This window comes from Anabrus simplex, chromosome 7 (genome assembly GCF_040414725.1).
Source record: "Anabrus simplex isolate iqAnaSimp1 chromosome 7, ASM4041472v1, whole genome shotgun sequence".
In the NCBI taxonomy this organism is placed as follows: domain Eukaryota; kingdom Metazoa; phylum Arthropoda; class Insecta; order Orthoptera; family Tettigoniidae; genus Anabrus; species Anabrus simplex.
In genome coordinates, this window is record NC_090271.1 from 170,783,054 (window position 1) to 170,796,227 (window position 13,174).

General features: G+C 38.9%; 1 protein-coding gene across 1 annotated transcript in view; it reads left to right on the forward strand.

Moving 5' to 3' along the window:
• Positions 1 to 205: 205 nt before the first annotated feature.
• Positions 206 to 13,174, forward strand: part of LOC136877011 (cytochrome P450 6k1-like) — a 71,599-nt gene continuing 58,630 nt past the window's right edge. Inside the window, exon 1 of the mRNA XM_067150801.2 lies at positions 206 to 231. The gene's annotated coding sequence lies outside the window, so the exon portion shown is untranslated. The remainder of the gene's footprint in view (positions 232 to 13,174) is intronic.

Consider the following 13,174-nt stretch of genomic DNA (forward strand, 5'->3'; position numbering starts at 1 on the left):
AATTACACAAAAGGAGGTTGCATAGAGCTCCGCGATTCGGATGCTCCCACAAGGTAACAGAGCCCCTAATACGAATCAACAATACAATGAAGTCCTCTTGACAGACTTCAAGTGCTAACGCCATCCATTGAAGAGCTTTCTGGTCAAGGTCAGCCTTAAATGAACTGAGATGGAGGAGGAAACGCCAGTCTAAGAGCTGTTTCGCAGCGACAAGGACTACTGTTCGTCCGGGTGAGTACTCACAGTAGCAAGGTAAACTTGGAGAACCTATTTAAACTCTTTGCTCAAATGTAGTGTACGTTCACTTCAGATGAAAAGTGTCCGAGTAACAAGCGTGACTGAAAGTAAGCTTCACAGAGCTATATTGGCTAGTCACGCGGATGTTTATCTGCACGATGCCAATAAAAGGGTGCACTTCTAAGCGTTTAGAATGAGTTTAATATGATAACTGCAGGCAGAGAAAATAGGAAAGTTTACATTATAAACCATGGGAACAATCATGATTTATTATGTGCAATGTGTCTAATTCGATTCGTGCGGAACGAATGTTAATACTACATAACATTTTGATAGTATACCTCTGTGGTATAGTGGTTACTGTGATTAGCTGCCACCCCCGGAGGCCCGGGTTCGATTCCAGGCTCTGCCACGAAATTTGAAAAGTGGCACGAGGACTGGAAGGGGGTCCACTCAGCCTTGGGAGGTCAAATGAGTAGAGGTGGGTTCGATACCCACCTCAGCCATCCTCGAAGTGGTTTCCCACTTCCCCTCCAGGCAAATGCCGGGATGGTATCTAACTTAAGGGCACGGCCGCTTCCTTTCCTCTTCCTTTCTATACTTTCCAATCTTCCCATCACCTCACAAGGCCCCTGCTCAGTATAGCAGGTGGAGCCGCCTGGGCGAGGTACTGGTCATTCTCCTCTGTTTTATCCCCGACCCAATGTCTCACGCTCCAGGACACTGCCCCTGAGGCGGTAGAGGAGGGATCCCTCACTGAGTCCGAGGGAACAACCAACACTCGAGGGCAAACTGATTAAGCAGAAGAATATTTTGATAAACATTTTCATTTCATGAAAATCTTCATGTTCGCCCCGGAGGCCCGGGTTCTATTCCAGGCTCTGCCACGAAACTTGGTACGTGGTGCGAGTGCTGGAATGGGGTCCACTCAACCTCGGGAGGTCAACTGAGTGGGACGGTGGGGGGGGGGGGCGGCGGATGTCGATTCACACCTCAGCCATTCTCGAAGTGGTTTTCCGTGATTTTCCACTTCTCCAAACTTAAGACCACGGCTGCTTCCTTCTCTCTTCCTTAAATATCCCTCCAGATCTTCTCACACCCCTCCCCCGCCACAAGGCATAGCAGCTGAGGCCGCCTCGGCAAGTTATTGGTCCTCCCTCCCAGTTGTATCCTCCGACCCTAAGTCTCACGCTCCAGTACACTGCCCTTGAGGCGATAGAAGTGGAATCCCTCGCTGAGTTTGACGGGAAAACCAACGCTGGAGGGAAAAACGGATTAAGAAAGAAAAAAAATCTTCGTATCACTTGATATTTTGTAAGATATGCAAATTTTCACTTTTAAAATTAATCTTCTTTCATACTTTGCACGATATTTTTCTCTCTCCGTTAATATTTTCATTTGCAATGAATGCAGCTTTTCAGATATTGTATGGAGACAGTTTTCAGGAACCACGTTTGGAAAATCTCATCCATCGCACTCTACTCGCTATCAAGTTATAAGGGGTTTGAAAGTAAAAAGCAGTGAAATATCAGCAAATATTAAGCTACCAAATGCAGCACGATACAAAATGTTACATCATGTGATGTGGAGCGATAATTTGCATCGTATAAAACAATACTAATCGTCGCCGTAAGACCTATCTGTGTCGGTGCGACGTAAAGCAAATAGCAAAAAAAAAAAAAAAAAAAAAAAAAAAAACAATACTAACTGACAAAAAATGTAACAACTTGCCAGAATATATTAAAAAGCTATTGCAGAGTACTCTAACTTTGTTGTCCAACTAAAGTAACCAGACATTTATTTTTTCTCTCTGGGTAAAGGTTCTATGACACTGAAATACTATAACATATTTGTGATTTAGTGTATTTAATTTGGTATTGTGTCATTCAGTAATGAATGAAAATCTACAAACTGTTTTCCAGTCAAAGATCAGGTCAGGGATGGCATGAATGAAGCCCCCAACTTGCGGCGAGGATATGAATTGTGCCGGCTCCCGAGGCCGGTCGCACTCCTCTGGGGCAATGATTAATGACTGACAGATGAAATGAAATGATAGTGGAGAGTGTTGCTGGAATGAAAGATGACTGGGAAAACCGGAGTACCTGGAGAAAAAAACCTGTCCACCTCCGCTTTGTCTAGCACAAATCTCACATGGAGTGACCGGGATTTGAACCACGATATCCAGCGGTGAGAGGCCGGCGCTGCCGCCTGAGCCACGGAGAAGTGTCATTATTATTATTTATTAATCCTTTTACCCTCCAGGATTGCTTTTCTCTCCGGTAACCACCTCTACCGCCTCAAGGGCAGGGTCCTGGAACGTGAGAGATTTGCTCGGGGATAAAACTGGGGAGGAGGACCAGTACCTCGCCCAGGCAGCCTCACCTGCTATGCTGAACAGGGGCCTTGTGGGGGATAGGAAGATCGGAAGGGACTGGCACGGAAGAAGGAAGGAACGGCCGTAGCCTTAAGTTATTACTATCCTGGCATTTCCCTGGAGAAGTGGAAAACCGCTGAAAACCACTTCGAGGATGGCTGAGATGGGAATCGAACCCACTTCTACTCATTTGACCTCCCGAGGCTGAATGGACCACGTTCCACTTCTCGTACCACTTTTCAAATTTCATGGCAGAGCCGGGAATCAAACCCGGACCTCCGGGGGTGGCAGCTAATTACACTAACCACAACATCGCAGAGGTGGACAGTGGTATTATTAATAATAAATTATTACTGTATAAAAATGAATACAATTCTAATAATAATTTACATGGTATAATTAGGTATTTATGTCTTCTTCTTCTTATCCTTATTATTATTATTATTATTATTATTATTATTATTATTATTATTAGTAGTAGTATTATTATTATTATTATTATTATTATTATTATTATTATTATTATTATTATTATTATTATTATTATTATTATTATTATTATTATTATTATTATTCAGATTTCCTCGGGTTTCCCTGCTGTTCAGTTACCTTAGGCTGGATTACTATCCTAACTTAGTGAAATACTATTGATCTTCTGGATACATTTATAGATCCTTCAAATCTCCATTTAGCACTTTACGCATAATAGACTAGTGCAGGTCTTTAATACCACTATCTTCTGCTGTTCAATGTAGATGTTCTCGATAAACTTTAGCTGGTGAAGTGAATCACACAGCTGGTGGAGAATTTGTCCTAGTGCTCCCTTCAGTACTGGAACAATGACAGCTCCATCCTTATGGTAGATCTCTCTCATTTCATTGGCCGGAGGCAAGACAAGCATCTGAAATACGAAAATATCTCTTCGGTGTTAATCTAAAACCTCTTATCTCCAGGAATCTAAAGTTTTCAGGAAAGACAAAATACTGAAAGAACGTACTTTTTTCCATAAAAATAAAAGAATCATAATCAACGTCATTGTTAATGCACATAAAAACGTTATTCTCGTGCAATAATAAAAAATGGAATATTATATAATAGCAAATGTACTATACATACGAGGAACTGGCATTAATTCGTTGTTAGGTACCTAATTTTGAGATTCAAGGTTTTGTGACAACTTCATGTCCTGGTCATGAATTTGCAAGGTTTTGTTTTAATGCATTAAAACTTCAAAACCTGGTAAATCTTATTTACGAAGACATGCGCGCATTACATATGTGGGTTTTTTGTTGGGGGTGAGGCTGTCGAATAGTGGGATGATCTATCGTGTTTTGTTTATCGAAGGACATCGCGCGTCATTTGGTGCCGTTTTTGAGGTTATAATATTATCTATATTGTATTTGTTTATAAGAATGTCTAAAGGATAACAATACAGCGAGCTGGAGAGACGACACCTGCAAGAACATGTGTCGAAGTACATGCATACTGTATTATATAGAACAAGCGGACTGAAGCAGTTTCTCAGCAAAATATGAATGGCTTGTGAAAAATTTGTTGCGGATAATGCAAACTACGAAAATAACCAGAGTCTAATTTTCTTCTTAATATAATATGTTTATAGTTATCCAAGTACTCGAACCTATACAAATATTCCTCCAAATGTAAAATTCTATCCCTCCAAGTATATCCACAGCCCGCACACTAGTGAGTACTCTAGGTTATGTTCACTCTCTCAACCAAAGGAACAAGAATATTCATAACTGTCACTTTACTGAAACGAAACCTTTTTTAAAATTGTTATTCGCGATATATTTCTACAGGATTTTCCATCTCTTCTGTGTGTACGGAAAGCATTCTGTGAATGAAATGAAACATATTCAGTAAAATCATTATCCTCCATCTTGCTGCAACACAAATAAGTCATTTAAGTGTGTGTATGGAGGTCCACTTGTAGCAATAAGTGGGACACTTAAGTAGGTAATATGACATATGTATAACTGCTGTCTATGAATTCGGCCCTGACTTTCATTTAAGCAATATTGAAGATATGGTTAGGTAATTCTCTTCCCTCTCCTACCTTGGCTCCATTTTTATTTTCCTGGTTTTTAAATTCATACTCTCCTCTGTACCATATGATTGACTCAATGTTTCTGTGTACAAATTGCAGTGGTGGTGGGGGTGGTGGTGGTGGTGGTGGTGAATATTGCTTTAATCGGAAGTACAACTAGACAACCATCCTCTATATAATAGTGTGACTTTTCATGTTACGTTGAGTAATGGTTCGAATGAAATTATAGGTATGCCTCGGCTGGTGTCAGCGGAGATCCATGAAAATCCACTCGTGGACGCGTAAGTTTGACGAGTATTGGTCACGGGTCACACCGTTTGCTGTTGAGCCTTAATCGACGTCACGAGAATGCATTTTCTTTTAACTACTAGAAATTATTCTAAATCTTAATCTTCAAATAAGAATAACGTGTATCATTTTCATTTGGAAGGATATTCCGATTTAATTCAGTCATTTCTCTACAAAATATAACCACTAATATTTATTTAGTCTGACAACATGATTGGTTAGTCAGTAAAATTGAATGTGATAGTAATAAACGCAAATAATTAAATGTCTCTATACTTTTGTTTGTTACTGTATCAACCGCAACAAATTCAGTAACATTATACAATGGTTAAACACATTGGTGATTATTCTAACATTAACTTCGTATTTCAAATAATGGATCAAAAACCAACAAGAATTTGCTGAAGGCTTAAATAATTAATCATGACTTTAATTAACCACATCATCCGATTCAATCCATGAGAAGAAATATGAAAATATTTATTCGTTAATATCTGTACTTGTTGGCCCAAAAATCATGTTTTCCGCTTTTCTATTACTGTCAAAATTATCGCATAGGTTAGTGAAATCTAGTTAACAACTTGCGTGTTCCACTATAGTCTACATCCAACGTTGTGTTGTTCATTAATAACATAATCATGAATATCCAAGTATAAGATCGTAGCTCATTTCTAACAAATAATAAACCAAGTTGTAGGACGGGATCAGCATACTCCTGGAATTCTAAATTGCTGCACCTAAATGAACATGTATCTAAATACCAATATCATCTAAAATAAGAATGATCTGGAATTATGATGATTCCATAACATTCGGCATTGTCCGTGAATCGTGCAGTAAAATCTAACTTCCTACCAATGACTACGAGTGCTACGTGCTACATAAACGACTATTAAGCAGGAAAGACTAAATTAGACATTACATTATATGACACTAACATCATGTCCAATTACATCATCATCCGCATTTCTAAGTGATATCATTCGGTATCGAGGATCTTCCAACCTCAATTAATTACGGTACTCAAATGCAAAATTTCGCCTCATAACTGCATCACAGATTATCGCATATAACGGCTATTCACACGATCTACATCAATATCCTTCGGGAAAATATCATTTTTGAAAATCAACTACCCACCCTTAAATGCTTGTCTATTTTCTGCATTACTGAACTCCTTCGCACAATGAACACCAAACCTACTCTTTTCACATTAATCTCATTGGAGTTCTCAAAGATTGCATTACCCTATTCATAATGCTTTATTCCCAATGAACTATTACACAACAAAATATCACACACATTATCCTTTCATTTATATTGACGACCCTATCTTCAACATTCCTATCCTTTTCTTTACATGCGCGTCAGGCTCAATCCTAATCCGCTATCCACAGTATCCAAGCATATTCATCTGCGAGGAAGACTCTTTAATCTAAAATGCGCGTGAAAATCACCATAATCAAAGTGGTAAATGTAACTATTTCTCTAGCGAAGCGTCGCATACCTGACATGAAATTATAATGTGGAAGCTTCTCAACCTTGACACACGATTACATTATTATCATTCCAATACGAAATATCTACGCAATAAATGGTCTGTTGGAAAATCAATTTACGAAGACGATATTTCATAAATATAATAGACATATGTCAGTAAAATTCCTGCGTAGCACTTACGATGGCGTGCAAAGACAAATAAGTAGCACACGGATAACGAGGATTCCGACGGTATCTTTATAAAGAACTCATCACGCTCCACGAAAATTTCATGAAATTATTTAGCGACGATCTTATTTTATCACTCAAGTTCTCTTCATTAAATCGTGTCTCATTCTGACAACTACTCTGTTATAAAACCGCTAAATGATAGAATAATGAAAGACAATCCCTTTGGGGTACTGGCCGTGCTGATTGATTCAGGAAATGCAGCTCCGTCATCTCGACTGTTAAGTATTATTGATTGGATACTTTCAACATATTTTCAGACCCTCCAGGACACCATCCTGGGTTTAGGCCTGCATGGTCTTGTTGGTTGACGTCTTATAATAATAATCCATTACCTACATCTGCATCATGGCCTGAAACTTGTACAATAGTATTAATAACTACCAGCGGTTTAACTCAACACTCGCCTTATTATCCTTAATTAAATTCCATCCTATGATTTACAATTCAATTCTCATATTTCCTAGATATGAGCTATTCATATCTGAATAATTTATAATCAGATCTCTTTCCGTCGTAACCGTCTTAGTTGATGTCCAGTCTCCTTCTCATAAACACACTGTTTCCTTATTAAAACATAATCCTAGTTCGATTTTCAATAATAATATCAGCTTGCGTTCTTTCAGTTCATCATACTGTAAATCATTGGCCAGTAACTTGCTTTCCATATGTTTGTGAATTTTTTGGATAATCTCTTTGATATTAAACATTCTTATAATTGGGAACCAAAGTAAAGAAACACGCTTAACAATCCGTTTCATCTTCTCTATATACTTATGTACCAATCGATTGCTTCATAAGATGACTATTCGAGTACTCGGATTTATTCCGTGACAACTAGATACATATATAACCAAAGTAGATAAAACCGAACTACCCTGTATCATTTATTCCATTTATTTTACAATTGGCTTTACGTCGCACCGACACAGATAGGTCCTATGGCGACCATGGAATAGGAAAGGTCTAGAAGTGGGAAGGAAGCGGCCGTGGCCTCAATTAAGGTACAGCCCCAGCATTTACCTGGTGTGAAATTGGGAAACCACGGAAAACTATCTCCCGGATGCATGCTCACAGCTGCGCGACCCTAACAGCACTGCCAACTCGCCCGGTCATTTAATCCATTCCATGGCCTCCATGGTATATCTTGTTATCGAAATTAGACGTCACACTTAGATATTTACTTTACTCTTCCGTTGAGCTACGATATTTCATGTAGTAGTATTTTGCTTACACAAACGTTACCTTTTTTTGACATGAATTTTATGTATACCACGAGGTTCTGAGCTTATGAATTTATCTATATCTCCAAAATTCTGTTCCATTTATTATTCAATTGAGCGAGTTCTCTCGACTTACTAGTGTGTCTGGACGTAAAATGACTGGATGTATACCTTTATGTGATTTCCATAGATTTCTCCTTTATCATAAACTTCAATGGTTCCTAAATTTCCGATCCGGAATCCATTGGAAGAATTGAATTACAAAGAAAGAATGGAAGGGATCCGTCACTTCGAGAAATGAAGTTATCAGCCAAAGGAAACAAGAGCCACGAAGATCATGAAAATAAAAGACTCCCTCGACCTCGTAAGGTGATAATGTCGGGGTAGGAAAAGGACAAATGTGTGATTGATGATGGTGATTATTATTTAAGGAGGAAGTACGACTGGGCAACCATCCGCTATTAACACTAATTAGAGGGTAAATCGAAGGGGTCCGACACTTCACAAATGAAGGTATCGGTCAAAGAAAGACAAGGGCCACGAAGGGCGTAAAAATGGAAAACTCCCCAGGCCTCGATACCTAATACTATTGGGGTCAGAAAAACAAGACTGACCAAGGAAGGCCGGATAGGATAGATGAAAGTGAGGAGCGTGGCACAAGTAAGTGGAACTAATGCCAGGACACAGCTAAGTGCCTCGTGATTGCCAACCCATTCTCCCAAATTAACAGCCCTGGGGCCCCTTTTAGTCGCCTCTTACGACAGGCAGGGAATACCAAGGGCGTTATTTTATCGCCCCACCCACAGGGGTCAAATTACAATGTTAAATAGTAAACCCTTGGTGATCCATAAAGGATACCTACCTTCCTTACCTATCAGCAATTAGCATGAGATCTGTCTCTTGGGTTGTTACGGGCTATTCGTCACTTGCTGAGGTAAGGTGGGGTTTTATATTATTGAATCTAGCTACTTGAATGAAAGGTCTACTCAAGAAATATTTGTGTTTTTTAAAGAAATAACGAGGAAAATTTTAGAAATCAATATAATTGGGACTCATCTTGTCCAATCGACGCCACACTAATTACTACACAGAGGAGCAGAATTCTGGTTTGAGCCTTTGACTTAACTGCCTGATGGGCATCCTTACTAGAAACCAGTGTCTCATATTATGAATGAAGAAAAGAAAGTCCGGAAATCCTTAACTTCGGCTTCCATGTGAGACTGCATGTACCATCATAATGATTCGTGATGGTCCAGCCCTTGTTACACGAACTCTGGACTCTGGGTATAATTAAGGCAGTCCAATCTGTGTGTGACACAGAGTGGTTGTACGGCATGGACCTTAATTGAATCGATGTGACTTGCGACTATGTCATGGACCGACATCTAAACTTCTAATTTACTTTAAAGTCATTGTGGATGATGACCGCAAGGAAAATTATGCTATAGTGGCATATGGCCTTAATCTAAGTCACTCAGGTTGATGACTCCATGACCATCCAAGTTTCTAAGCTGAAGGCTAAACACAATTAAGTTACACCGGTTGATGACCAAAGTTTCCACTTTACTATCCCCAGTACATTTAATGCTCAATCAATCAAAGTCAAATAATACAACAACAACAACAACGCTCACAATACTTTGTGGAAGTAAAATCCATCACCTTCGGACATGTCCCCTGCTTTACGTTAATATTTGAACTTCCCCAGAAAAAATAAACTAAGATTTCCAGAATGCACCTACAAGTAATTCATTTGGTTTTAAGTTATTTCACAAATACGGTTTCCACTGAGATTAATAATATAATAAATTTAAATGATTTAATGAATCTTAATAAACAACAAATTCTATCTCCGCGGATGAATGGTTTCTTTAACAAGCCCCTACTCAAATTCTGACGTAATAAATTTTAATTCCTTTATAATTTTATCGTCGTATATTATCGTGCAGCTGGATGAAAATTTACATAATTGATTTCTAGTATTATATCTTGTTTCATGACATTACACTACAAGTTTAATCTAATACTAGGAATTATTAATACTTGGATAACCCTAATAATTAAGTATAGAAAAATCTGCATAAGTAACTCGCCATAATATGTAAGCCAATTACTATGTCATATCCAATCATGACATTTTCATAAAGCCTTGTGCACCCCTCAGAATAAATCAATCACTACTACCATCACTATATTTTGGACACCCTGGAATTTGCTGACTTCGCTCATTATAGTCTAACTTGGTTGTTTCAAATATACATTCAGATCTCGGTTAAGCAAATTAATATTATCTAATAACCTACACGTTACTCCCGGATGAAAATTTCAACTAGTTCTCGTACATTATGATCTCCATTCTAAAGACTTCAACCTCATTTTCAACACGTAACAGGCAGAACAAATGCCGCTATGTTCGAGCTGCAAACCCTCGATCGGCTGGAGGCATCGGACCCAAGCGACTCTCCTTGTCAGCGCTTTGAAATAAAACAGCTGTCCTATGTTCACGCTTAACTGGTCTTGAAAGAATGAAATGTTCGACTTCGCTAATAGAATTATAAATATAACATTCCTGACCCAAACAGATATGCACATAGATTTACTTTAAGATGTCATTCAATAATTATACACGTCGCAAATTAACACTTACGTGGATCTCACACTTTTCCATCTCAAACATTATACAAATATCTTCCTCGGGCTCACGCAGAAATCCCGGCATCGTTACAGGCTTCCAATCACCTGATTCACAAATCCTACCTCAATTCATACGACAAATGTAACCTCTTGCCTTAAACTCGACGAATCTCACTGACAAAAGAATGGAATAATAATCCTTAGAATCTACGACGCATAATTAAGCACAATACTTTAATAATGAACAACTTCTCATAACATGACCTCGTATTTTAAAAATTGGATTTTCACAAAAATGACTGACAAAATTTACTGTTATTTATTGTCAATCAGTCACAGTTTAAATGGACATAGAATAGCATTCCCCTTCGTGACAGATATTCACCGATCTGCATTACTCAACACGACAGCGCGCTTATACCGATTGAAACTGGGTAACCACGGATATCTTGCGCCACCTCCATCAATTCAAACAGAAAAATTTACGTCAGATAAAAACATCTTAATTTGACACCACAAAATGCAGGCAATAAATTCACGGAAATGACGATCTACTTTGGACGTTATAGCACTTCGTAACCCCCTCTGACTATTTACAACACATTACACGGCACTCGTAATAATTTATGAAATGTATCCAAGCAGAAAAGGAAAACAAATGACCTTTCGTGATATTTCTGACATTCACGAAACAAATGGGTGACCAAACTGCGTCATAAGTACCCATTACAAATACATATTAGTGTGACATCATAAAACAGGTACAAAGGACGGCGAGATGGCATTACCCCTACTTTAAATGCATATAAAAAAGAAATGCCCTTCACTCGGTATCTTCGCTGACCGAACTCGAATGATTGGATTGTTGCCCGCACACGAAATACTTTTCTTTACAACACAATATTATTATAATTTCAATACTACTACTTCGGTATCTTGACGTCCTTACATAAGATTAATTCTGCGATGAACATTTACCTCCACTTGGAGTCAAAACCCCGGCCACATTGGCTAAAATCTATGTTTGCTGGACTTAGTCTATTTCTCGACGATCGATTTGCTTAACAGCATAACCCTCTCTCGCGAGCTTCAATGATACAATGTAGGATGATTTCAAGATGGCGTCCCCTCTTACTTATAGAGTCTGTCCTCCCTCTCAGGCAATTTTTTCTTGCCGCCAAGAAAATCTGCGTACTTTTCTGACTTTGTGGATATGTATTTAAAAAATTGCTGTAACCAAGTACTTGCTAACTTACTAGTGACATTGTTTATGGAAATTTAAAATCATCTCGTACCAAATTAACTGGTTAATTGACCTCAAATAATAGGCACTATATTCTGACGACTCAGCGTGGGTAAAATAGACACGCGCGTCCTTCATGGATACTCCAAGGAAATGGCTTAGCAATCTCAAATCTGTCTTACTAAAGACCAATTGTCTTACAGATAATTACAGGACACTCTTTGTACTCCGTTCACTGCTAATTCCTTTATTTAAATATACTTATTTAACCGAAACCTCCTTCTGTATCCATCCACCTTCGATACGTGCGGATGACGTCACATCGCATAGCGTGGGAAAGAAAGCAGCCATCTTCCTGCCTCGTGTCGCCTCTGTGATATAAATATATATTAGAGCTTCTGATTACGATTGACATGGGCCCTCATGTGGTAACTTTAAGACTCAAAATTCTTGGGACACAAAGGTCATGGGTTCAATAGGTCCTAACATAAAAGCAACCTCGTACTTTTACGTGACTGTTGACGCTGGTATTTTATTTATTTATTTATTTATTTATGTATTTATTTATTTATTTATTTATTTATTTAGCTGCTTGTTTAACGTGGCCCTAATACACCGAAAGTTCTCGTCGACGGAACGAACAGAAAGGGCTAGTATTGGGAAGGTAGCGGCCGTGGCCTAAATTAAGGTACAGCCCCAGTATTTGTCTGGTGTAACTATGGGAAACTAGAGAAAACCATCTTTAGGGCTGCCGACGGTGTGATTCAAACCCACTATCTTCCGAATGCAATCTCAGAGCTGCGTGCCCCTAACCGCATGGCCAACTCGCTCGGTGATGCTATTATCAACGTGGAAGGAAACACATTGCAAGAACTTAGGATGCTGGTAAACGCAATAGGGCCTGGATGTAGAAATCAAAACTAGAATCGGCATTGCAAGTAGTGTGTTTCTGAAATTAAAACATCTCTGATTCGAAACTCGTTGGCTTGCACGATGTGTTATGTGTAACAGGGCACGAAATCGCGGGGTGAAAGGGAGTTTTGCCACCGCTACATTGCTTTATTTCTCAAGGTCTGGCAGTCATTCTCTCATTTCTATATTATGTGTATTTCTGCTGATGTTTTTATGAAAATATTAGCAAATTTACCCGTGCTTCGCTACGGTATTCTGTACTGCATACGGCTATCGAAGTAAATTACTGTACATGCAGTGAATAAGATTTCTTTAAATTCCATGTCTCTTAGCGTTATCCGGGAAACAGCATAGGGAGGTCCGCATACGTTGTTTCCGAAGTAAAGTGCGAGTTGCGGAGTTGTGACGATAACGGCAGGTCCACTTGCCGACTGCCATTCGCAATTGAGTTGGGAATTTTCATTATA